Source organism: Geotrypetes seraphini, chromosome 1 (assembly GCF_902459505.1).
Source record: "Geotrypetes seraphini chromosome 1, aGeoSer1.1, whole genome shotgun sequence".
NCBI lineage: Eukaryota > Metazoa > Chordata > Amphibia > Gymnophiona > Dermophiidae > Geotrypetes > Geotrypetes seraphini.
The window spans coordinates 82,773,753-82,800,868 of record NC_047084.1 but is presented as its reverse complement, the minus strand read 5'-3'; the positions used below and the strand labels follow the sequence as shown (position 1 = coordinate 82,800,868).

Genomic DNA, 27,116 nt, shown 5'->3' with positions numbered 1-27,116 from the left:
AAACCACAACCTGTTTGCATACCCGAAAATCGCTGGCTGCAGATATCGAACCTTCCTGGACATTACATTTTTGTAACAGAGGGAGGGGTTAGTTTGTGATTACTTATTCCATACTAGGCGAAGGTGTTTTTTATGTTCTGTGTGTTCGAAAGACATGGTTTTTTCAGTTCCAAAAATTTTATTGAATTTAGTAGATGAAGTACAATAAATGTTAACAAGGCAAGAAACATGCATTGTTAGGATTGATCTGTACTAGTCTGGTTTGTTTAGTTTTACAATGGGTGTATTGATGTACTTAGTTAAATCATGCTTTTATAGATTACGGCTCTTACGTTCAATTTCTACTTTCTTAGATGCTAAATCACTTAATATTTTAGTTCACTCTCTTATCATCTCTAAATTGGACTACTGTAATTCTCTCTTAATCAACATAACTCAAAAAGAAAATAGACGTCTTCAAATCATCCAAAATACATCAGTCAAATTAATTCACGGTGCAAAGAAATTTGACCATGTTAACCCCTTATTAATCAAATCACATTGGCTTCCCATAACTCATCGAATTACCTTTAAAATTTTATTTCTGGTTTACAAAACGCTGACCTTTAACGAACCCCAATATATTGCAAAAATGATTGTCCCATATAAATCCTCTCATACGTTAAGATCCTCTTCTTTACAATTGCTCTCAATCCCTTCGCTAAGAATCATAGGTACAAGACGAAATGATATGTTTTCTGTGAAAGCCCCTACATTATGGAACTCCCTTCCTAATTATATTAAAAACGAAACAGACCTTGCCACGTTTAAGAAAATTTTAAAAACATATCTATTTCAAGACGCATTCGATTCATAAAACATAACATATTAAGCTTTCACATTCTTCTTATATCATCTTTACCCATTACTACCCAATGTGCTTCCCTTTTGATGTTAATTTCTATCATAAAACAAAATTGTAACTTCTTCCCTTCCTTCCCACCCCCTCTTGTTAGTCCAACATTGTCTGTCTTTTAATTGACTTTTGTGAACTAAATGTATCACCTCAAACTGATGGTTTTTATACTGTACATCGCTTAGATATTGTTATAAGCGATTCATCAAATAAAGATTAAACTTGAAACTTGAAACTCACTGCCTTTTCCTAGGTATTCATGTGTGACATGTGGCTTGTTACTAAAAATCATGTTTTTCATACAGATGGGGGAGGGTCAAAAATGATGTGTCCTGGGTGTCACATATGCTAGGTACCCCACTGCCTGCGGCTCCCCTTTCTGCTTTCCGCATCTGCCAATGATGCAACTTCCTGTTTCCACCCAGGTGGATTGCAGAGGCAGACATGGAAAGCAGGAAGGGGAGCCACAGGCAACATAGCTGAATCACTGCTGAGGCTGGCAGTTCTATCAGCTTCACGGAAGGTAAAGGGAGAGAAGGCTTGGAACATGCTGGGCCATGGGGACTATCCAGAGCCTTGGCACCGGGCCATGAGAAGGGAAGTTCCCAGACCATGACTTCTAGGCCGGGAACACCCCCTCATGGCTGGCACTTGGGGGGAAAATTACTAAAATATTTTTTTACATTTGGGGGTGTCAAAAATGATGGAAGGGTGTGTCAAAAAACAATGGGCCCCGGGGTGTCACATACCTTAAGTACACCTCTGACTTGGAGTTTAACAGAAACAATTTTGGCAGGAGCCCCTCCAAAAAAGCAATAGTGTCATTCCCTTCCATCCCCTCTGCAAGACCTAAGATTCTTACATTATTCTGTCTTGTCCTATTTTCAAAATCCTCCATTTGTTTTGTCAGACCTTGTATCATTTTACGATCCTTTTGGCACTGTAGTAAACTACTTTCTGCCTTTTCTACCCGACTCTCCAAGTGTGTTACTCTCATATTTGCCATTTTCATCTGCTTCACAAGATTAGCCACCTCCTTCTTAACTTCATTAACTTCTCTGCATTATCATGTAGCAGTAGATTAATGCTGTGCAACTCCACCAGCATCTCAGCATTATCTGAAGCGTCTTTGGGGAGCGGAACTTTTGATAGCGTCGGTGGATCTTGTTTCAATCTTTTTGCCGTGCCAGCCACTGAAAATGCTGCCTCCAATTTTGATTGCCGGGTTGAAGCCATCCTTTAACAACAACAATATGTTTTTGAAAGGAAAAAATAGCAAAATAACTGAAAAATAACACCAATTATGCTTGGATCTGAGGAACAATATGATCACCCGTCCATCACAGCATGCTGCCAAGCCATGCCCCCCTGTTACACATATTTTTAAGCTTTAATATAACTGGTGTATGATCAGACATAAACATTTCCTTTATTTCTACTGTTTCTATATTCTCAGACAAAGAATTATTTATAAGATAGAATTTGATTCTTGAGTAAGAGTAAAAAGTATATGCTTTTTCTAGTGGGGGAGTGGTTCTCCACAGGTCAAACAATTTAAATTGTTTCAAAAGGTCCTGTATTTTGTGCTATGTTTTAGGTTTTTGATATGACACATTGGATTTCCTAACAAACCCTCTCCTTTACAAAGTTGCGCTAGCGTTTTTAGCGCAAGCCACTGCGGTAACAGCTCTGACACTCATAGAATTCCTATGAGCATCTGAGCTGTTACCGCCCCAGCCAGCGCTAAAAACGCTAGCGCAACTTTGTAAAGGAGGGGGTAAAATAAGATCTTATATGTTGTTGAAATCGCCTCCCATAAGTATATGTGGTGAACTGTTCGTTATTAAAGCTTCTGACAGGAATTATAGAAATACGGGTTATCTATCCCCCTCCTCTCTTTTATGCTGCGTTAATCGCTACGATGTGCTTAAGGAATTAATGGACGTCAGAGTTTATGCCACGTAGCAGCCACTAGCACAGCTTTGTAAAAGAAGCCCTAAGGTGCATATAAATTTAGTACAGATACCAGTTTTCCATTTACATATAGGTTTACTTTTGTCCATCTACCACAGGCATCTGTTATATGTGATAATATAATCACAACTAATCTATTTCATATCAATAATGTGGCACCATATTTTTCCCTCAGCTGCAGCATTTAAGGGTGGATGAGGCCATTTAGTTTTCAATTTGGGAGATTCAGTTTTTGTTAAGTGTGTCTCGTGTAATTAAATTAAATCAGGTTTAAACTTTGAAACAATCTAAACGTTTCCTCCTTTTCATTAAATTATTTAATCCTTTCATATTGAATGTAAATCCATTTCAGAGCCATATAATTGAGTTATAAGATAACCATTTAACAGATCATTATACAGATCTAGTCACATGTTCCAATTTTTATAGTAATAGATGTAAAATTAATAAATATTATATCATCTTGACAATAATCTATTAGTGTAGGAGCATCTAAGCAAGTTAGACAAGTGAGAATTAAGGCAAAGTGCATACAGAGGTGATTAGACAAGAATGTTCTTTACTTACAGCGAAATGCCGTTATGAATGTGTTCATTAAAAAGCTCTTTATATGCATATATAATCTGACATATTGTATGACCTGAATTGGACTCCTGATGAAGGCAATTGGCCAAAACTCAACTTGTGTTGAGTCCATTAAATGAAAAGTCATAATAAAGAGCAGTTGCCTTGATTCCCACTTGTCTAGCTTGCTTATTTGCTTTTTGTGGGCTATCTATCCCCCTGTTTTACTAAGGTGCGCTATGCGTTTTAGCACCTGCTAAATATATGCACGCGCTAACCGCTAATGCATCAATAGACTAACATGCACGTGTTAACATTTAGCACATGTTTAGCATGTACTAAAATGCTTAGTGCACCTTAGTAAAAGGAGCCCTATATCTTTTTTGTGTATAGTGTAGGAGCATCTCCCAAAAGCCACAGAACAACAAATAATATTTGCAAATTAATCAACCAAAAGAAATGGGTAAGTAAAGCCATGATAGCATTATGAAACCCTCTCCAACGGACAGTGGCGTACCTAGGGTATGTGGCACCCGGGGCCCATCATTTTTTGACGCCCCCCCCCCCCCCCCTCATGGAAAAAATTTTTTTTTTTTTTTTTTTTGCAATAACCATGAAATGGAATAAATGGTCAGAATAGAAACAGGCAGTGAAAATTTTCTTTTATTGAACCTCATTTATGTAACCATTATTCCAAACATAACATAACATAAATTATGTCTGAATTGTCATGACATCAGAAGTACATATGGAGTAGTTGCAGGTGATGCTTGGGACAGTTCTGATTATGTTAGTTTGGTTTTATGTGTTTTTTGAATAGAAGGGTTTTTATTTCTTTTTTTAAGGTTTTGTAGTTTGTGGTCGAGGTCAATAGGTTGTAGAGTTGGGGGTCAAGTGTTGCAGCTCGAATGGCTAGGAGGTTGTCGAACAGTTTTTTTCTTTTGACGTTTTTGGTTGGAGGGTGTGTGAATGGTGCGTGAGTTCTCCTATGTCTGTTTGAAGTGGATTGAATTATTTAGCTGAAGAAATTAGTTACCCCCCCATTCCACACACATTAATTCTCTTCCATTTTTGTTCCCATTATAAAAAAACACTGATAAGTTCCCAGGAAAAAAATACATTAAAATAAGAAGTGAAAACAAAGGCCCCTACAGATGAGAACATAACATAAGAATAGCCTAACTGGGTCACACCAATGGTCCATCATGCCCAGTAGCCCATTCTCATGGTAGCCAATAGTGCTGCCCGATTCAGAGAAAAATATTTCATTCGATTCGATTCACCCTGTTGAATCGATTTTTCGATTAGATTCACTGTTAATGACACCGCTTTTTAAGTTTAAACAAAGTATAACAATAAATTTCACAACAACAATAAATTTCACAAAGTACTTAAAAAAAAAAAAATCACATTTTTCCATTAAAGCAGTTCTGGAGACATTTGCTTGAACAGTCTTTTTTCCCAGTCCATAAGCAAGCAATATGAAAAAGATTTCCTTAATTATCTACTCAAACATTTTTGCTATTTACTTTCATTGTACCTAGACTATTATTCAGTAGAAAAAATTTAGTTTGTTCAATCAAGCAGAACATTCACTCATAGAAGTCCAATGTCCACACAGGATTTGATTGAACAAACCATATTTTTTCTACTGAATAATAGTTTAGGTATACTGAATAGCAAAAATGTTAAAGCCACACAGAAAAGCAGTAAAAGTCAATAGGTTCTCCAAGTGGGAACAACCTGATGTCTCAGCACTTGAGGAAAAGACCACGTAATAATGTTTATAAGATAAATCATATAAATGATTATACTGAAGCAGGGTGTCCTCAGCGTGAGAGGTAAGCGAGAGGAGAGAATTCTCCAGTGCTTTACACAATAAGGCTCCTCTGCCTGCAGTGCACACCATCATAGGACACCTCAGGTGTGCTCAAATTAATCAATGTGATAAATTAAACAGTGATAAACAATTGGTCAATCACAAGAGTGCAAGATCAAACAGGTTGTTCCCACTCAGAGAACCTATTGACTTTACTGCTTTTCTGTGTGAGTAGATAATTAAGCAAATTTCTGATAGCCTACAGAACTGATTCTCACCTTCCATCCCCAGCCCCCAAGACTTACCAGACCCCCCCTGCCGATGCATTTACTTACTGCCTGAACTGGATATTAAATCGTGGGGAAGAGAGGAGAAATGCGGGGAAAGAGCCAGCCAAAACTAGTATTTGTTGCTGCTGAGTGCACCAATCCAGGGCAAGCAGACGCTTCCCCCATGTCTTAATAACAGACAATGGACTTTTCCTCCAGGAATTTGTCCAAACCTTTCTTAAAACCAGCTACGCTATCTACTTTTAACATAACTTCTGGCCACTTCATTTTTAAGCTTAGATCTTTCCTTCCAAACAGAGACCTTGCTAGATGTCAAATACAGCACAAGGTAACTTCACATGGACTTAACTGTGCAGGAAATGAATCTCCTCATACACCCACCATATAGTGCAAAAATGTGCAAAGGTCTGTTTTTTTCTTTCGATCACTACATAGCCTAATGCCACACAAGCAGCGCTGTTACAAACATATTCTGAAGGTCAATGCTAAGGTTGACAAAGTTTCCTTCCTTGGACCAGAAGGAGATACTGACAAACCACTGGAAGAGATTCTAAAACAACTACCCAGAAATAACACCCAAAGACCCACTCAGTGTGTGAACCAGTTGAGTGGAGTGGACTAACTGGGGGTGGAAATGGGCCCAGAGTTTGCTCAGCAGAATTTCCCAGACTACCTCTTCCTCTCAACACACTGACATGCTACCACCACCACCAACACTAGGAACACCTCACCGAGTATGCCAGCAATGCTTATAAACTTTATAAAACACATTATTATATTTTCTTATAAAGCATATATTTTAACTGAACTCAGCCTTGCCATTCACAAAAATAGAAAAGTTCCCATTTCAAGCTGTCTCATGTACACTTTTCAAATCTAACATATTGTAATCACAAAACAGAAAATAAAATTATTTTTTCTACCTTTTGTTCTCTGATCAATATTCAAATCTTGTTGGTCCCAGGCTCTTGTTGTCTTGCTTGCCAGGGTCTCCTTTCTCCGTGCTAACCATCCGTCTGCCATCTCTGTTCTCCCCTTCCGTTTCCCTTCCCTCTCCCGGAGATCTGGCATCTTTCCTTTTTTTTGTCTCCATCCACAGATTCACCTTTTCTCAACTCCCCACCACCCCAGGATCCACCATCTCTCCCTTTCTGTTCCCAACTATCCTCCTATCCAGTATCTCTATCCCCCCTCCACACCATCCCCTGTTTCCAAGTTCTCTCCCTTTCTGTTCCTTCCCTCCCTAAATCCCATTATGCACCATCTCTCTCCCACTCCTCTGTTTTTAGACCCATTATTTCTAACCCCCAAAGTCTGGCATATGCACGTATCTTTGAACCCCCCCTTCCCTCTCTCCCTCTGTGTACTTTTACACCAGGACCCCCCTCCCCCGAAGGTCTGTCCCCCCTCAGAAGGGCTACACCCCACCCCTGAAGACCTGCACCCCCCGAAGGACTTTACCTCCCACCCGAAGGTCTGTCCCCCTCTGAAGGCCTAAACCCCACCCCTGAAGGCCTGCACCCTCCCCGAAGGATTGTACCCCCCACCCGAAGGTCTGTCCCCCCCTGAAGGCCTGCACCCATCCCGAAGGCCTGCACCCACCCCGAATGCCTGCACCCACCCCGAAGGCCTGCACCCACCCCGAAGGCCTGCACCCCCGAAGGCCTGTCCCCCCCCTTGAAGGCCTGACCCCCCCTTGAAGGCCTGCCTGCTTGTCCCCCCTTGAAGGCCTATCCCCCCTTAAAGGTCTGCCTGTCCCACCCCCTTGTAGGCCTGTCCCCCCTTAAAGGTCTGCCTGTCCCACCCCCTTGTAGGCCTGTCCCCCCCTTGTAGGCCTGTCCCCCCCTTGAAGGCCTGCCTGCCTGTCCCCCCCTTGAAGGCCTGCACCCCCTTGAAGGTCTGCACCCCCCCCGAAGACCTGCACCCCCCCTTGAAGGCCTGCCTGCCTGCCTGTCACCCCCCTCCCCCTTGAAAGTCTGCCTGCCCGCCCGCCCGCCCCACCCTGAAGGCCTGATGCCCCGACCCACCCCGAAGGACCATTCGCCCCCCTGGCCTCCCCGCACTACCTATGAAGCAGCCGCAGCAGGATCGCGACGTCAGCTATCTTTGCGCTGCTTAGGAGCTGCTTCCTGCGCCGCGGTCCCGCCCCCTCCTCTGACGTCAGAGGAGGGACGGGACCGCGGCGCAGGAAGCAGCGCCCAAGCAGCTGAGGGATTGCTGACGTCGCGATCCTGCTGCGGGCTGCTTCATAGGTGTGCTGGAAGGTCAGTGGGGCGAGCGGTCCTTCGGGCGTGGGGGGGGACTGAGCGGCAAGGCCGGGAACACCCCCTCAGGGCTGGTACCCGGGGCGGCCCGCCCCCCCCGCCCCCCCTAGGTACGCCACTGCCAACGGATAAGTATAAATATGAATATTAAATCATTTGTTACTATATGATGCACCATAATGTAGTATACTCATTAGTCATGTTCTGTCAACGACCATGTAACTCCTTATTATTGTGAGCTGCACTGGCTCCCAGTGGATGCCCGGGTGATTTTTAAGTTGGGATGCTTATATTATAAAGTTGCCTTTGATGTTGCTCTATTCTATCTTGTTGATAGATTTGTTATCATGACACATGAGAACAGTAGAAAATCCCATGCCTTATTCATGTTCCCTTCAGCTAAGGGCTGTAAAAGTAAGAAACATCATAGGCACTGTCTTTCTTATCAAGCAGCTTATTTCCACAAAGATTTTCGCCCATTATTGACCAGATCAACATCTTATAAATATTACAGAAAACTATTGAAGACTTTTCTTTTTTTCCAAATTTTCGGCTAGTTAAATCTTTATGTCAAACATTATCTCTGTATATTCTCATAGCATAATCTTTTGTTAACCACATTGAACTGAAGGTTATGTGGTCTAGAAATTCATTATTATGTTATGTTATGCAGTCGGGGGTTTATCTTCCAAAAAAGTCAGCCAGCAGTGCAGGATTAGTAAAATCTTTGGTTGTATTATTGAGTGTGACCCTCATTCTAGCAGGGTAAAACATACCAGATTTTGCACCTAAATGCTTTAGCTTTGGTCGGTATTATAATAATTGCTTCCTGACTTTTGTGGTTTGTTTACTCAGATCTGGTATAAATATCAAAGTGTGCCCTTCATACTTAAGTGGAGTTTTTAGTTTTCCTTCCTGCATAAATTTCAGTGATATGGTTGTATCTGAGCAGTTTGATTATTATGGAACACACAAAATGATCCTTGCTTAGTTTTTGAGTTAGGATGCGACGGGCACATTCAATTTCAAAATCATGCAGAAACTTCAGACCCAGTTATGATGGTTATTATTATTAGAGGTTAAAAAAGTAATTATGTCTCTACCTTCATGCTCCTTGGGCATCTCTAATATAAGGAAGTTGTTCCTTCTGGCTCTGTTACTCATATCTTCAAGTCTGTGTTCCAGTATTTCTAGTTTTTGTTCTCTCTGCTGTAACCCTTTGATGCTTTCTTCAGCCATGTTAATTTTGTTTTCAGTTTGCGATAAACATAATTTGAAAGAAGAGATCTCCATTTTAATATTTATCTCAGTTTTAATTTCTTCTGTATCATTTTTAGTTTCACGGAGCAGCTCCTTCATGGCCCACAGCATTATGGGTACAGTTTGGGAGGCCACATCTTCTTGGGTAACCGCAGCTGCTTTTTGAGGCAAAGCAGGCTGTAGATTCTTTATTTTTTCGGGCTTATATGACACTATTCTCAGTAAGTATGCAATTTTGGCTGCAGTTCTTGGATGTTTTATTAATAGATCAGTGATAATTGATTTTAATCATAATTTTCCATCAGAAAGATGCTTTCATGACACCATCTTATTGGGCTCTCTAGTGCCCCCCCTAGTGGACAAGTTTAGTCCTAAGAAACAAATAGGTAAACAGTCTGCTAGGTCCCAAAGGAAGGAAATCGGGAGGCAGACATGGTCAAAGTTGAAGAGGTCTTTAAAAATCTTTATTAAAGTAGGTTAAACCAGTGCCAGTCCACAGAAATTTCCTGCCGGTCCACAGGGCCAGCATGTGCATCAGGCCCAAAACAGTGTTCTTCAACTGCCGGTCCATGGTGCAATCGATACGGCGTTAATTTCAAGCCTGCTCCCTCTTCCTAACTGATTCAGTGCACAAAGCCACGGGCAGTGGCTCCTACGGGCATCCTGCGCCTGAACCGGAAGCCTTCTCTCTGACGTTGCAACGTCAGAGGGAAGGCTTCCAGTTGAGGCATGGGACATGCAAGGTGCAATTAGTACTATAATGGGGGCGAGGTCTGGGGTGGAGATTGGGTAGAGATGTGCGGGGTCTGGCCCACGACTTAGCCCAGTGTTCTTCAACCGCCGGTCCACAGATCGATGCCGGTCTACAGAATAATTCTTTTATTTCTGCCAGTCCATAGATATAAAAAGGTTGAAAAACACTGGGTTAAACTACTCACAAATATGGCTGTGTTTTGCCCTGCATGGGCTGCTTCAGGGGCTTAACTTTTATTTATTTATTTATTTTTAAAAAAAATTATTTTCTGCCTACAAACTAGGCAGATTACAATACAACAAACAGAGAATATTTCACATGATCTTCACATTAAAACAGACGGCAACAAGTAAACCTACTACAACATTCCATCTTCTAAAATTTCAAATAATCAAAAAGGAATATTTCATAACATTTCACTCTAGAAAAAAGCTTGTACAACTAAGTAAGTTTTCAATTCCTTTTTAAAAGATTGCAACTCCCTACATAATATCAAATGACCTGGCAACTGGTTCCACAGTCGTGGACATGCAACTAAAATTGCTATGGTCTGTGTCCTTTTATGAGTCTCCCCAACTGACTCAATCGACAATCGCATCGCTGTTTCAGATCTTAAAGAACGTGTTGGTAGGTACTTCCTGAGTGCATGTGTTAAATACCAAGGTGCTGTGCAGTAGATTTTTTGATGCACAATTGTCAAAACTTTATATTCAGTTCTAAACTCCACCTTGTGGTATCTGTGAAAAACATTACCATAAGGCATTATAGGATCTTCTGACTTATTTCCTATTTGATTTACAAATCCAGGGGTGGGAGTGGGTGGGAGGGAGGAGGGGTATTATATTTTCTTGTATTCATTGACCAAACGAAAGTGCTGTTTATGATTTTTATTGCATGTATCCACTTTATTTTTGTTCTTGAATTGGGGTGGGGGATGTTTTGATTGATTGTAAGTGCTGTCTTGAAGTCAATTGTATGTATATTTTAATGCACTGTCTTTGAATGGAAAATTAATAAAGAGTTAAAAAAAAAAAGATTCTTAAAGACCTCTGCATCCACGATTTCCTTTCTCCAGGTGAATAAGTTTATACATACGTACCACCCAGTGGCGTAGAAATGGGGAGGTGGTCCACCCCAAGCACCATCTTGGTGAGGGCGCAAGCACTCAGCCTCCTTTCCGTCCCCTCGCTCCTTCCCCCCCCCCCCCCCACTGCCACACATGCACGTCACTTCCTTTCCCCCATGCCTATGTAACGTTCCTGGCATAATCAGCAATCTCCATGCTTCTGTCATGCCAGCATCGGCTTTTCCTCTGACATCACTTCCTGGACCCGCGCCTAGGAAATGATGTCAGAGGAAGAGCTGATGCTGGTGCAACAGCAGCTTGGGGATTGCTGCTCGCACCAGGAACGTTACAGAGGTATAGGGGAAGGGAAGCGGCACGTGCACAGCAGTTGGGGGCGGGGAAGGAGCGTGTCGAGGCGGGGGTTGGAGAAGAGGGCAGGGGAGGGGTGCCACTGCCCCGGGTGCCTCTCACCCTCACTATGCCTACTCTTGCCGCAGAAAACTCATCAACGTTCTATTGGTCTCAGTTTCTGGCAGTCTATTGGTCCTGGCAAACCACCAAGGGCAAGCTTGAAGGCTCAAACGTTCATCAGAATGATAAATATGCCGTTCAGCCTAAGGATGTAAGAAAAATGCAGGGAGGAAAGTTGTTGAAATATGAGTAGTTCACCTGCAGAGCATCTCCTGAGAGCTCATAGCTGCGTGAGTAACAGACAGCTCCTAAAGTGCTTATTGACTGACTTAGAGAAGTAATACGTGAAGTCATTAAAGTAAGAGATAATAGTCTGGCTCAAGGTACAATATGTTCATTGATTACTTCCAGACTCACAGGGAAACTCATGATCCGTTTTGTAAGAAGACCTTTAACCATGCAAAAGAACTGCAGCCGACAAACGGCTCCTTGAAACACATGGAACCATGAATGCTTACTAGTTATAATACACATATGGCAACAAAAAACATTTTCTGTCTTTTTATTATTATTTTTTTTTTTTAGAGCTTCAAAGCATTGCAAATCTCTTTCAAACCTTCACCTGCTACAGGTGCAACATGGGACTAAATTTAAAGCTCTACCTCTGATTTAAAAAGCCCTTAAAGGAAATGGGCCAGAGTGTTTGAAGAACCGGATGCCCCTCTAGAATCCTCCAAGAAGCATCCTTAAATTCTAGAATGCATTCCAAGAAAACACAAGACTCTCTCTTCTTCGGGAAGCAGGTGAAACCGGTTCATAGTCATTGGCGCGCGAGTCACCAGCGCGCCGACATTGGAGCGCTGACAATTCGGCGCAAGAAACCAGCGCGCCGTGGGAAAACTTACTTTTAAAGAGCTCCGACGAGGGGTTTGAGTGGGGAACCTCCCAGTTTACTTAATACTCTTCACGCTGCCTCGGGGGGTGGAGCTTTGGGGGTTTGGAACCCTCCATTATATAGAAAACTGAACTTTTCCCGATTTTTTAGGAAAAAGTTCCGTTTTCTCTTTAATGTAGGGGGTTGCACCCCCACACCCCATCCCAACGGCAGCGCGAAGAGTATACAGTAAAGTGGGAGGCCCCCCCACACCCCCGTCGGAGCTCTTTAAAAGTAAGTTTTCCCGCGGCGTGCTGGTGTCTTGTGCCGAAATGTCGGTGCTCCAATGTCAGCACCCTGGTGTCTTGCGCGCTTTTGTCCCGTCACTGGGGAAACCCTAGCTCTTTTCACCAGCCTTTAGGTTAGGGTCAACAGATTTTACTTTAGTAAAATACAGACTCCTAGACCCACCTCCAGGCCCACCCAGTTACACCCATCCCCGCCCCCGTTTCACTATAGCCCAACCCCTGCTGCCTGCTCTCATCGGGCAAGAGGGCATCCGCACATGCGTGAATGCGACACGATGATGTCATGTGCGCGTGATGTCATCGTGTTACATGCTCAGATGCCCTCCTACCCGACGCGATTTTGAGGAAGCTTTTCAAAACCCGGACAAAGTGCCAGGTTTTGAAAACCCGTCTGGACCCTCGGACTTTCTCATATTCACACTGTGGCCCTTTACATGAAAAAAAGTTGGAGACCACTGATCTATCTTATAGGCAGCGGAACACTTTTTTATGGGGTGGGGCAAAAAGCTCCTGGTTCCCCCACCTACCTGCTCCCTGGCTGCTGTCATTTTTAAATCTTCGGACAACCATCGGCGGCAAAGAGTGAGCCTGCTGCCGTCGGCCTGCCCTGGAAGTCTTCATTCTGCAGCAACTGGAAGGTGTAGAATGGCTGAAGTCATTGCTGCTGCCTGATGATTTAATATGAGAGCGGCTAGGGAGCAAGTGGTTGAGAGAGGCAGGAGAGCCATCTCTTCTGACCTCCGACCGTCAATTGTGGAGGGGGGGAGCCACTGCCGTTCCAATGCCCATGATCTATCTAAACTCCCATTACTCTATCTTGTCTGTATGTTTCATCTCCACTTGCCCCCTTTGTTGAGGTTGTGGGTTCAATCCCAATGCTGCTCCTTGTGACCCTGGGCAGGTCACTTAGGCCTAGATTCACTAAGCTTACCAATCTTGTCCCGACCAGTTTGCAACCGCTTTGTGACCCCGACCCGATTCACTAATCTTCCTTCCAATCCGATCCACACCTGATCCGATCTGCACACGCAAATGAGGGGAAATGGCATGCAAAGTAGGAAGGCAGCGATTCACTAAAGAGAAGAAGGAACAATGACTTGGCTGGCTGATCAAAAAAGAAGCGATTTTTGAGGACCAGTCGCTCACATCCTTTCTGACTGTCCTGCTCTCTGCCGCCCTGAAATCCCAGCCCTGCAGCCCTGAAATAAAACATCTCCCTTGTGCATAAGTGCCCTGCCTCTGTGACGCCCTTCAAGCCCGTGGTTTTAGCCCGCGGGTTAAAAGCGTGTTCTGATCCTAAAGCCAGGGATGCTCTCTCCTTCTCCCGTTACCCCTTGTCGCCACTCTTCTGCCCGGGATCGGGACTCCCTAGCACTACTAGTGGCTAAACATGAAAAGTGCACCGACATGTGACCCGGCCTGGAGTCACCCTGCAGGATTGGACTGATAAGAGGAACTCAGCAAAACACCAACACACAGTTATATAATCAAACATAAATTTACTGTCCAAAATAAAGGTCAGAATGGTATCAGCAAAATAAATAGTGCTTCTTGCAAAAGAATTCCAAAGTAAAACAAAACACAAAAAGCAAAATAGGTCAAAATAATTCAGGTTTCTTTCCTGTAAACAATGGAACCAAATCCTCATGAGACCCTGCATTCAACAAAGCTTATTTTCTCGGATAGGTCTCAGCCTGCTCCTCAGCAGGTGACAATACCAACAATAGAGTTCTCTGCTCTGGTCTGAATAATGTACACAGTTTCCAAACAGAAGCCTCCAGCAGCCTTTGAAGCACTGCTGGGCAATTAAGAGTGTCTTAGATTTGCCTTATAGAACAGCTTTGTACACGGCTATCACAATTCCCTCCCTGGGTGTTAGCAAACCTCACCCAAGAGACACACTCACAGCTTCAAATATTCAAAATAAAAAAAAAATGCAGAGTTCCAAAAAGAGTCCCAAACAAAAACTCACAGTCAAGCAAGTCATTCTTGGCACCTAGTAGTTAAACCAACCTCCATCGGTTCAGCATATTCAGCAACTCCTTCAGCCAAACTCCCTTCCAATTCCATCAGGGTTTCTTCATCAAGTAGTTGCAGATTCAGTGCTTCTCCAGCCTCAGTAACCTCCACGGGTGTACAGCTCTCACCTCTGCCTGGACCAGGGGGATCATCATGGGAGAGGAACCTTATCCTTCTCCCTAGCCTGCCTGTCTGTTTCTTAGGAATTTCAGGCTCCCCCTGGTGGTTAATCGGGAAATCAACATGATCAGAGCTAGGGGAGACCTTGCAAACTCCCTTCCTGGATTTCCTGTTGACTTTTGTGACTGCTTTTACTGGGACCTTGGCAGGCCCGATGCCTGACTGGTCACACCCTACAGCTGTGTCCATGCAGACGGGTAGAAGCGTGTTCTGTTCCATTAAAGCCCCCCCCCCCTCCCTTTCATCCTTCCTTGTGCGGAGAGCAAGCGCTATGTGCAGACCATCCACAGGCAAAGAAGATGGTCTGCGCATGCGTCAGGATCGCTCTGAAGGATTGCTCTGGGGGTCGCCGTGGGGCGTGCCTCCGATCGCTGCAATTTGCATGAAGACGCATTGCGAATCGGTCGCCCGGGAACACTCGGCCACGGACCGCCCACAGATCGCCCAGCAAAGGTGAGCTTAGTGGAGGAGTGTGTGGCGCAGTGGTTGGATCTACAGCCTCAGCACCCTGGGGTTGTGGGTTCAAACCCCGCGCTGCTCCTTGTGACCCTGGGCAAGCCACTCAGTCCTCCATAGCCCCAGGTACGTTAGCTAGATTGTGAGCCCACCGAGACAGATAGGGAAAATGCTTGAGTACCTGATTGTAAAAACCGCTTAGATAACCTTGATAGGCGGTATATAAAATCCTAATAAACTTGAATCTAGCCCTTAACCCTCTATTGTCCCAGGAATCATAGCAGAATTGCTAGCCTGCTGGGACAGATAGGGAAATTACTTAGAGTACCTGCTTACTATCCCACGTATTGTAAACTGCTTTGATAGCTGCAGAGGAAAAGTGGTAGATCAGATAAAGATAACCATTGTGTCGACATTGTAAGCAGAATGCTATTTTGTAATATGTACTGTTATTTGAATATTTTACTGTTGTTGCTCTGAATTAATACTTGCTGTATACTGCCTTAGGTGAATTAATAAATAAATGCAATTAAATCTACACAATGGGCATTTCATTATTCTGTTAGCAGTGACTGCTCCGGAAACTTTCTTCGGGAAAGGCACACACAGGCCCTAAAATCGGCAGCTGTGGAGAAGGATCACCTTTCCCAAAAAGTGCCAACACAAAAGCGCTGGTGGTTTTGTACGTTTCAGTTAAGAGACTGAAACGTGGCATGGAGCAACTCTACTGCAGCAGACAGAAATAAAATGTGAATCAGAGCAGCCAGGTTACTTCAGGACGTCCACGGGGCTCCTTTGATCATTCTAATTTCGCCTCTGTTTGTGAGAATGGAGTCACAATCTGTCTGGACTGTTATCAGCAGAATACAAGAAAGGAAGGAAACTTGGCATGAAAGGGTCAAGAAACAGACAAGTTGATCATTTAAAGGACGTCATTAGTACAAAAGCTTTAGAACAGTCTGTGCAAGATGTTTTTTCCCTCTTTGGAGTTTGTCTTCAACACGTGTAAAAATGATAGTAAATTGCAAAGTTTAGGCAAGGGAGATCAATGCCTCTGAATATATCTGTAGCGCTGTTGCATTCAATAAGACATCTGCAATGCAGTTCCCAGACAAAGAAAAGAGAGCAAACTCTCGTAACAGAGAACTGAGCATAGAATTAAACAAGGAAGATTCTCAAAACTTACCAGAAAAATCCGACGGGGCACTGTCACGCGGCCGTTATTGCAACGATTTGAAAAAGCTGAGTCATTCTCATAAAATCATGCATGCAAATGAGGTTCACGGAGTTTCACAAAGGGCCGCTAAATTTACATGTGATGAGTCGCTGGTGAAAGCGATCGTCACATGCGCAGAATACACCCCGAAAAGAGGCTTACATGTGCGCATGTGCCGGGAAAAGCAATGCCGCCATCATCATCCACGTCAAACTCAGTCCAACTTCCTCTTGCTGCAACACCCTCCACCATCCAAGCCACCTCTCGCCAACCCAAGTTCCTATGAGCGTCGGGAGCAGCGCGGGCCATTCAGCTTGGCTCTCTGCGCCAAAAACTGCAAGCGCAGTTTAATAGAAGAGGTGGGCAAGTGTCATCTCAATTGCAATTTCTGCTAAATTCCTCCCCCCACCTTACCCACCTCAACCCTTTAGGCCCTCTTTTACTAAGGTACGCTAACCGATTAGTGCACGCTAATTGATTTAGTGTGTGCTAAATGCTAATGCGAACACGTTAGTCTATGGATACGTTAGCGTTTAGCGTGCGCTAATTTGATTAGTGTGCGCTAATTCGATTAGCGCGCGCTAATCAGTTAGTGCACCTTAGTAAAAGAGGGGGGGTTAGTGTTGTATTTCTTTTTTTTTTTTCCTTTCTCTTCGCTGTAAGTCATCTTGAGCCTAATTAGGTATTGTGCAACGCACAAACGTCAGATTAGATTAGATCATCTTCGGGTCTCATTGGACATCTCATCGAAACAATGTGAAAAGCGCAAGGATAAGAATCACCATCTATAATACCTTCCACTTTTGTAGCACAAAACATGCTCAGCTCACAAGTGCCTACAATTCATGGGTGTTTTGTAATTTTTTATGGCGAATTTTATCATGAGCCACAGTCAGAAACACGAGAGAAAAGCCTGTTTATTTATTTATTTTAGGCATTTTTATACAGCCTATCAAAGGGCTCCTTTTACTAAGCTGTGCTAGCAGTTTTAGTGTGCACTTAGCACGCACTACAATGCCACGGGCGCTAGACGCTAACGTCTCCATTGAGCTGGCGTTAGTTTTTCCATGTAGTGCGGGGAGTTAGCGTGCGCTAATCTGCAGCGCGTGCTAAAAACGCTACCGCAGCTTAGTAAAAGGAGCCCAAAGTTATCTAAGCGGTTTATAATCAGGTACTCAAGCATAGTACACATGCTCAAGAAGCGGGCTTTTGTTCTCTCCCCCATAAAAACCTATTATAATTAATGTGGGTCTTGTAATTTATTTTTATATCAGATTTTATCATGAAGACAAACACAAAGGACTCCTTTTATGAAGGCGCGTTAGGGCCTTAACACGCGGAATAGCGCGTGTTAAAATGCCGCGCGTGCTAGCCGCTACTGCCTCCTCTTGAGCAGGCGGTAGTTATTTGTGCGTGTGCTAAAAACGCTAGTGCACCTTCGTAAAAGGAGCCCAAAGAAAAAAAAAATCCAGTGAAATGTCGAGCATCCAAACGGAAAAAGGAAGACGGCAGCAATGAATGTACAAGATGCCAACATAAGAACTGCCATCTCCGGATCAGACCTTCCGTCCATCAAGTCCGGCGATCTGCACACGCTGAGGCCCAGCCAGGTGTACCTGGAGTAATTTTAGTCACCCATATCCCACTATGCCTCTCGTAAGGAGATGTGCATCTAGTTTGCTTTTAAATCCTAGAACGGTGGATTCCGCAATAACCTCCTCCGGGAGAGCATTCCAGGTGTCCACCACTTGTTGCGTGAAGCAGAACTTCCTGATATTTGTCCTGGACTTGTCCCCCCCTTAGCTTCAGTCCATGTCCTCTTGTCCGTGTCACATTGGACATTGTAAAGAAATTTTTATCCTGCTCTATTTTATCGATTCCTTTCAGTATTTTGAAAGTCTCGATCATGTCCCCTCGCAGCCTCCTCTTCTCAAGGGAGAACAGTACCAGTTTCTTGAGTCGTTCCTCATATTCCAAGTTCTCCATACCTCTTATTAGCTTCATTGCTCATCTCTGCACCCTCTCCAGCAGTTTTATATCCTTCTTTAGGTTGGGAGACCAATGTTGGACACAGTATTCCAAGTGTGGTCTGACCATTGCCCTATAAAGCGGCATTATAACTTTCTCCGATCTACTCGCAATTCCCTTCTTTATCATGCCTAACATTCTATTTGCTTTCTTTGCCGCTGCCGCGCATTGTGCCAACGGTTCTTGATTAAAAAGCAGGACTTTTAATTGCAATCATTAAAACATTGAACAGTTTGTATCTGAAGTATAGTCCAATTTTATCATGAGCCACAGCCAGAAACATATGCCTGAGATGCAATTTTCATAGTACCGGCACCTTGGGAGCAGTTGGGGGTCCTTTTACTAAGGCGCGCTAGCCATTTTAGCGTGCGCCAAACGCTAACGCGTCCATAGACTGTAATGGATACATTAACATTTAGCACGTGCTAATAAAAGGACACCGAGGTGATTTTTGCTCACCAAAAGCCAGCACCGTGCTTGTGGAATCACATGGCAATGATAGAGAATTTTCCAGAGTGCTCCTTTGAATATTGATGAGCCCATTTTACTACCATTTTAATATTAATGACCTCATTGTACTACATTTGCAGGGCAGAGTTGGAGACTGCTAGAAAGCTCGTAAAAGACCGCGGTGAGCTGTTTTGGATAATCGGCCGCTAAAATACATGCATACCAAACCTGCTGGAACAGACTTAGCGACCATTGTTAAGGGCAGGGTAAGTTTTGAGAATATATAGTAACATAGTAGCTGACGGCAGATAAAGACCCGAATGGTCCATCTAGTCTGCCCAACCTGATTAAATTTTTTCTTCTTAGCTATTTCTAAGCAAGAATCCAAAGCTCTACCCGGTTATTTCTCTGGTCTGAACTTATAATTTCAAAAATATCTCATTTTTCAATTTCTTAATTCTTTGAACATCTTATATTGTATGCACTGGATAGTGCAGGGATGGGCAACCTCAAGGGCCACCACTTAGGGCTCTTTTTACAAAGCCGCGCTAGGGCCTTAACGCGCGGAATAGCGTGCGCTAAATTGCCACGTGCGCTAGCCGCTACCGCCTCCTTTCGAGCAGGCAGTAGATTTTTGGCTACCGCGTGCTAATCCGGTGCGTGCGCTAAAACCGCTAGCGCGGCTTCATAAAAGGAGCCCGTAGTCAGGTTTTCCAAGATTTTCATAAACATGCATGAGATTTATTTGCATACAATAGAAGCCTTGTATGCAATTCAATCTCATGCATATTCATTGTGGAAATCTTGAAAACCCAACCGGGTTGTAGCCCTTGAGGACCGTTGTTGTCCGCCTCTGGGATGGAGAGTAAGGATGTACATGCCCCCAAAAAGTATGTTGGTTACTATTCTTCCCTAGATCCCATTCAGTTAGAACATAAGAACAGCCTTACTGGGTCAGACAAATGGTCCATCAAGCCCAGTAGCCCATTCTCACGGTGGCCAATCCAGGTCACTAGTACCTGGCCAAAACCCAAGGAGTAGCAATATTCCATTATCTCAGAATAAGCAAGATTCCGGAACCCCAAATAGTAGCAACATTCCATACAGAATCCCCAAAGAGTAGCAAGATTCTAGAATCCTAGAAAGGAGCAACATTCCAGGGCAAGCAGTGGCTTCCCCCATGTCTTTCTCAATAACAGACTATGGACTTTTCCTTCAGGAACTTGTCCAAACCTTTCTTAAAACCAGCTATGCTATTCACTCTTACCACAACCTCTGGCAATGCGTTCTCCCACTACTTCCTGCTGTCCACAACCACACTCTCAGTGACCTCCTGAAAAATCTGCCATCTCCTGCTAGTTCAGCAGAGGCCTTTTTCAGGAGAGGTCCTTACCCACAAATCTGATAAAGTACATACAACCAAGCAGTTTAATGTATCTCTTCAAATTAATTTTTCTCTAAATAAATCGTTAATATTTTATGACATTTCTTGTCTGAGGTGTTTCTCTGTGTATACTATGATGTGCAATAATCAAAACTATCCATAATGATGCAAACTCCGCAGGACTACTGGCTGGCATAACCATGGCAAAATTATTTGGGTACTTCAATAACAAGACTTCACATATCTCGTAGCAGGTTCTCTGTGTAGTAGGAACAACTATTGTTCCCACTGACTTCTTTGTAAGCACTGAGGAGCAATCCAATTACTTAGAGGAAGGAATCTTTGCGTCAGATTCCATACAAACTCTTCTTACTTGTTTAAATTTCAACTTACTGTTGCCACCTGGTGGTTTAAAAGCAGATGAGTCTTTCTTACATCTCAGCTGCTCTCGGCTTGAGACCTGCCATTTCGTTTCTGTCCTTATAGCTGTAATAGTGTCTGCATCTCTCTATCATCCTGGGAATCCCTTGTGCCATGGATCTATACTGTGTCATAAAAAAGATAAAAATTGCAAATGTAAGAAAGTGTTTTTAATATTGTAGCTAATATAAAGTGCAAGCATTCCTGTGTAAAGTATAACAATATGAAAACTTTATGTGAGTGACAGAGCACTGGATGGAAGTAAAATGAGGTTATTAGGATAAGAGATGTATAAATATTGTATGTAAGGTAGGCATACCAGATGAAGCCTTGGGTTAGGGTTACCAGACATCTGGATTTCCCCGAACATGTCCTCCTTTTGAGGACATGTCCGGGGGTCCGGATGGCTTTTCAAAATCCGGCACTTTGTCCGCGTTTTGAAAACCTTGGAACAAATTACTGTCGGGCAGGAGCACAGCTGTCGTCATCGCATCCCATCTATGCATGTGTGGATGAAATCCTGCCCGACAAGAGCAGGTCGCGGGGGGGGGGGGGAGGGGGCTGGGGATTTAAGAAACTTTATGACATGGCAATGTGGTAATGTCCCTCCAAAACAAGCCTTCTCCTCTCATTACAATACTGGTCACCATAAAAGATACTTTTCTGACAGCTAGTGATACCAGAATTCAATGAAAGTATATTATTTTAGTACAATATCTAGGAGTCACTACTTGCACCACATAGCAGGATCCTAGGCTGTCTACAGAAATAAATACGGAGACATGTTTTTATATCATCATGTTTCTAGCCTGTGATATTTTCAGATAACAGAACACCAGCCTCCTCTAAGGCAAGGGGAGAGCAGGGGCCTATGATTATCAGACCTGTAGAGTAGACTTCAGAGTATCTGCAAACAAATCCAGTTGTTCCGCTTTCAGAGTAAAATACCTCCACGCCCTAAAGCACACTGGTTTTTAGGCACTCTGGTTTTCAGTAACTCATTTTCAAAGTTATGGGTTCAATCAAGTTTCTTGGGGATGTAGATAGTAGCTCTAGGATCAAATTCACTCCTTCTGGCATATCAGCTTTCCCTGTGTTATAGGTTCTCCAAGCAGTCCCTAGTTCAAATTCAAATTCAAATTCATAAAGGACTGGATTCGGTAAATGGTGCTGAAATTTGGGTGCTGGGGAAAAAATCCAGATTGTCCTTCATAGAATAGTGTGTAGAGCTGATTTTGCACCCAAATTGGAGTGCCACTACTTAAGCCTGCTGAAACTAGGTATTTGGGCATGTATTTGGGACACTAGATGAAGTTACAAGGAAATACTTTTAAAACCAATTGGAGGAATTTTTTTTTTTCACTCAGAGAATAATTAAGCTCTGGAACGCGTTGCCAGAGGATGTGGCAAGAGTGGATAGCGTCCATAGTCTGTTATTGAAAAAGACACGGGGGAAGCTACTGCTTGCCCTGTATCGGTAGCATGGAATGTTGCTACACCTTGGGTATTGGCCAGGTACTAGTGACCTGGATTGGTCACCTTGAGAACAAGCTACTGGGCTAGATGGATCATTGATCTGACCTAGTACAGCTATTCTTATGTTCTTTTGTGAGCCAAGTATAGGAGCCATTGCAACATCACTGATGAGGTTGGCTCTGATGCATTGTGGAATGAGGCATTATTAAATCACAATCTCAGCTCTGGAATGTTGCTCTCTTTGGGGTTACGGAAACTTGCTATTCTTTGAGATGCTGGAATGTTGCTATTCTTTGGATTTTGGCCAGGTACTAGTGACCTGGATTGGCCACCATGAGAACGGGCTACTGGGCTTGATGGACCATTGGTCTGACCCAGTAAGGCTATTCTTATGTTCTTATAGAATGCCTTTGACGTGCCCATTGCCCTCCCATGACCAAACCCCTTTTTGGGTTGCATGCTATGGGATTTTGGTGCATAGTGTTATGGAATAGCATGGGACAAAGGCATGCACAAATCACAATTGGTGCCACTTAATATCAACAATTATCACTGTTAATTGGCTTGTTACCCAATTAAGTATTAAGTACCAATTGCATCTTAAGAACATGCCCAAATTTCAGCACCCTTTATAGAATCTGTGGGGGGGGGGGGGGGGGGGGGGGGAGTGTGCTATATAGTTATTAATATGCCTCTGTTCAAAGCAGATCTCTTTATATTTACTTCCTTCTACCAGGAAAGTCTGAGTTCAGCTCCTGCTTTTCCCAATGGGAGTGTATGTATAAGTCACTTCACTCTCTACAGCCTCAGGTATAGCTTAATTAGCAAATCCATGAGTCCGGAAATAATTTGTACACCTGAATGTAATTAGTCTTTAGTTTAGATTTAAAAGAGGTAAATAAAAAAATCCAAATTCAAACTTTTCCTCCCAAGTTCATTCATGCCTGTTGAAATGAAATTCAAGCTGTCAGCTCTGCAATTTGAACCTGGTGCATCTGGAAGCAAGAGAGCACCTGCCATTCTTCTGCCCGAAAAGGTTATGAAGATATTTTAGATATATTTGTTAGTTCTGGGGCTGAGGTGGGGACGGAGGGGTTCTTTTTCATGCGACATGGAGATGAAGGGCATTGAAGAGCCTTTGATGATCAGGATAGAGGTTGCATGGCTCGAAATGCCCCACTGATTTCATAATATGTAGGATAAAGGGCCTGGGGCTGGAAGTACTCTTGATACGTGGGGAAGGGGAGGTGATAGAGATCCTTGAGGTCCCACACAATATTTCAGATGGTAGAGGAGCTTGGAGACTTTTGAATATTTCAGGGAGGTGAGAAGATTAGGGCATAGAAACCTTAAGGCTCCTTTTATTAAGCTGCGTTAGCAGTTTTAGCGCACGTTAACCCCACGCTACGTGTCAAAAACTAACGCCAGCTCAATGGTGACATTAGCGTCTAGCGTGCACGTTTAAAACCGCTAGCGCAGCTTAGTAAAAGGAGCCCTTAGTGTTAGTCTTGAAGGAGACAACAGGACACATTCATTCTGGAGGCATCTCATCCCCACACCAGGCCTCTACAGTTCTTTTTAATTGGACATATTTCTTAGGGCCATTTAATGCAGGCATACAGGGAACAACAGAGAATGTGATGTTTGTGTTCTGCTTAATACAGCTATTCAAATACCACTATATTCTGCATTGTATTAGTTTTGATATTGGCCATTAAAACTCAATACTACACTTGTTTTAAATCAATCAGGTAGCTGGAATTACAACGACAGATTTATCGTGACTCACTACCTAGACGCCTTTGGCTACTGCTACACCTTTAGCTCTGCTTGTGTCCGTGCAAACAGTATGTGTGAAGCTTCAGTTCTTTGGTTCACTGCCATTGTATGCTTGTACCGGTAGTTCTGGCTGCACTAAGCAAAATAGCAAATCTACATGCCATGGGGTAAAACCGGGACTGGTTCAGCACATCCTGCATAAATGGAGCCAGCTGTTCTTTCTACACGATTCCCATCTGGCGCTGTTGGATGCAGAGTGCGTGGAGGTTACTATTACAATCTCACACAGTGAACATGGTAAACATGAGATGAAAGCCAAGGGAAGGGAAGACAGATCGCAAGCTTCACGCTTCTGTGCTCTAACATTGAGTTACACTGCCAGACCAAATATTTATTTTAAAATTGAAATAAGGCTGTCTGAGAATCTGTTTGTTATTCAGATAGCTTTTCTTGACATACTCTATTGAATATGTAAATATTCACCTTTTCCTATAATCCGGCTGATGTTTGCAAAGGTCTTCAAAGACAAAACTTCAACCAGGAGGCCTTTGTTAATCCGGTGCACCTATCAAGATAATTGGCTCAAAATAAGATATGCACGATATTCCGGACGCAAGAACCAAAAGAGCAAAAAAATAAATAAATAAAGAGAGAAACGTTGAGAAGATTGTCAATGGAACCGTCAAACTTCATCTTCTTTGTCCTCGCCAGAAATCTTTACAGGCAGTTTATCATTCTGTAACCAGACAGCCCTAAAATAATAATAGACCAGGAAATATGTGTCTAAAGTGTAATTTAGAACTGATGAAGATTAATGTTAGTTTGTCAGAATTCACCAGGAAAATTTAAAACTTCTACGTAAGATTTTGCTTCTGTTTAGAATCTTGACAATAAAGGCTTGAACCATGTAATGACAGGCTCCAAGCCATCTGGCACCACAACAAGCAAAGCACATGCAACCGGTGCTGATTTTGCCCCAACCACCTCTACTCAGACTTCTGGGAGTGAAGGAAAGAGCATTCATCTGTCCCCTACCATTCCTATAACCTCTTCCCAATCCATATACATTCAGGCCACCACCTATCCTTCTAATATATATGTCCTTCCCTTTCCATGAGTCTCTATTCTTCTATAATTCTATTCTAGCCATTGATCATCCAACAACTCGATCAACGCCCCCTAGGGCTGGTGCAAGGGTGTTAGATGTCCTAAGAGAATATTTGTTCCTGTATCCAACCTACCACACTCCCAATATACACAGCTTTCTTATCTCTTCTCCTTATTTCCCTTCTCCAGCCCCAAGAACTTTACTCTTTTTCTGGCCCCAGCACCAGGAACATTCCACTTTCTTCCCTTACTCCTGCTCAGGAACATTCTTCTCTTCCCTCCTTCCTCCCCATGGCATTATCTTCTTTATGCTTCTGTCTCGGCTCCAGGAACATTTGCCTTTTTTTTTTTTCCCCCCATCTCTGAGCATTAGCTTCACTATTCCCTCTAAGCTGAGTGGGGATCCTCCAGATACATCCCTGCCAGTAGGGGGTTTCTGCTTCACTATCACATTTTTCAGTGATGAGGGATAGGCAAGCTCTGCAGTATCCCAGGGAACCTACCTGTCCCTAGTAATTGAAAACAAAATATTGAAGTACCACCCTCTACTGACAGCGATACAGTTGGAGGGCTCCTGCTTAGTTTAGAGGAAACAGTGCTTAGCTTCTTCTCACCTTTAATTTAGAGCCATAGCAGCAGGCTCAGTCAGGCTAACCTTGCTGACCAGTGGGGAAAGACTACATAACCTGACCCCCACTCATAATTTGCAACTCCTCCTCCTTCCTGCAGTACACTGAGACTGGTGGGGACAAGTAAGAAGCTAGGAGGCTATTAGTGGACCGTGGTTTGAGTTTGGTCTGTGTTGTTGACTGGATTTTGAAATGTTGCTTGGTCTGGCACAATGATACAGATTTAGGAGGCAGGGAAGAGTTCTCCTTAGGGCCACAGTTCAGCTGCTAGTCGGCTGGGGTACATGATTTAAAATAGTGGAATGGATCCCCTGTTGAATTTCTAGTCTGGCTTCAAGGCCTCCAGAACCCATCAACTTCTAACATACAGAATACCCCACTGCAAGTTCTCAATATGATCCCTCATATCATCTGCTCTACAGCTCCCTTGATCTTTGTCCTGCAATCTCTCAGTGGAGACTTGTATCTGTAGGTCAGCTCTTTTAATGCAATATTACATTACATTACATTACATTAGTGATTTCTATTCCGCTTGTGCCTTGCGGTTCTAAGCAGGGCCAATCTTATGGTATGGAACATGGGATGTCACCATTCATACCACTAGATTACCTCCACAGGCAGAGGTTTATGTGGTGTTTAATACCACTTAATCTTCCTGATAACCTCTGGGGGGAATATCAAGGTTCATGTTCATATGCCACAGACTCTCGTGGCTGACTCCATTGTGCAAGGCCACCTCCTGGAGCTGCTGCCAAACTGCCCCAAAACTTCTTGCATTGAGTGGGAATTTTCTGCTTTTGCACAGGAGAGCTGAAGACTTGGGAGCAGAGAATGACACGGGGACAAATTTGTCCCTGTCCCTGCAAGAACTCAATTTTCCCATCCCATCCCCACAAGTTTTGTCATTGTCCCTGTTCCTGCCCCATTCCTATAAACTCTGCCTTAACCGCAGAAGCCTCAAAAACGTATGATTTTAAAGTGTTTGAAGCTTGTGCAGATGAGGACAGAACTTGCAGGAATGGGACAGGGACAAGAAAATAACTCACCGGGATGGGACGGGAAAATGAGTTCCTGCATGGATGGGGAAAAATTTTTCTGCTTTTGACTTGGATGACCATGTACTTTTATTGACTCCTTCTACAATAGATTGGTTTAAAAGGAGTTGTCCTGGATTGGTTTTCATCTTTTCTTTGAGGTCATACTTTTCGAGTAGTCACTGGTGGATTAACATCTCAGGAAAATCATTAGATTGTGGGGTACCACAGGGATCGGCCTTATCGCCAATTTTGTTCAACATATTTCTAAGTCCCCTTGCAAGACGAATTCATAGAATTGGGAATTAGTACGTATATTTATGCAGATGACATTTTATTGGTCTGTAGATTATCTCCTTTAACATTAGATTTGGGTCCACTTTTGGACGACCTGAAAAATATAGAAGAATGGTTATGAGAACACAAATTGGCATTAAATATGTCAAAAACAGTAGCTTG

General features: G+C 43.3%; 1 long non-coding RNA gene across 2 annotated transcripts in view; it reads right to left on the bottom strand.

Moving 5' to 3' along the window:
- Window positions 1-1,512: 1,512 nt before the first annotated feature.
- The window catches only part of LOC117352649, a 53,130-nt gene continuing 27,526 nt past the window's right edge, over window positions 1,513-27,116 (bottom strand). Inside the window, exons 2-4 of one of the 2 annotated variants that reach the window (XR_004537748.1) lie at window positions 24,371-24,452; window positions 20,606-20,757; window positions 1,513-2,132 (exon numbers count right to left, since the gene is read on the bottom strand). This is a non-coding gene — a long non-coding RNA (uncharacterized LOC117352649). Of the gene's footprint in view, window positions 2,133-20,605; window positions 20,758-24,370; window positions 26,532-27,116 lie in introns of those variants that run through there. The other variant, XR_004537747.1, reaches the window with a different exon arrangement.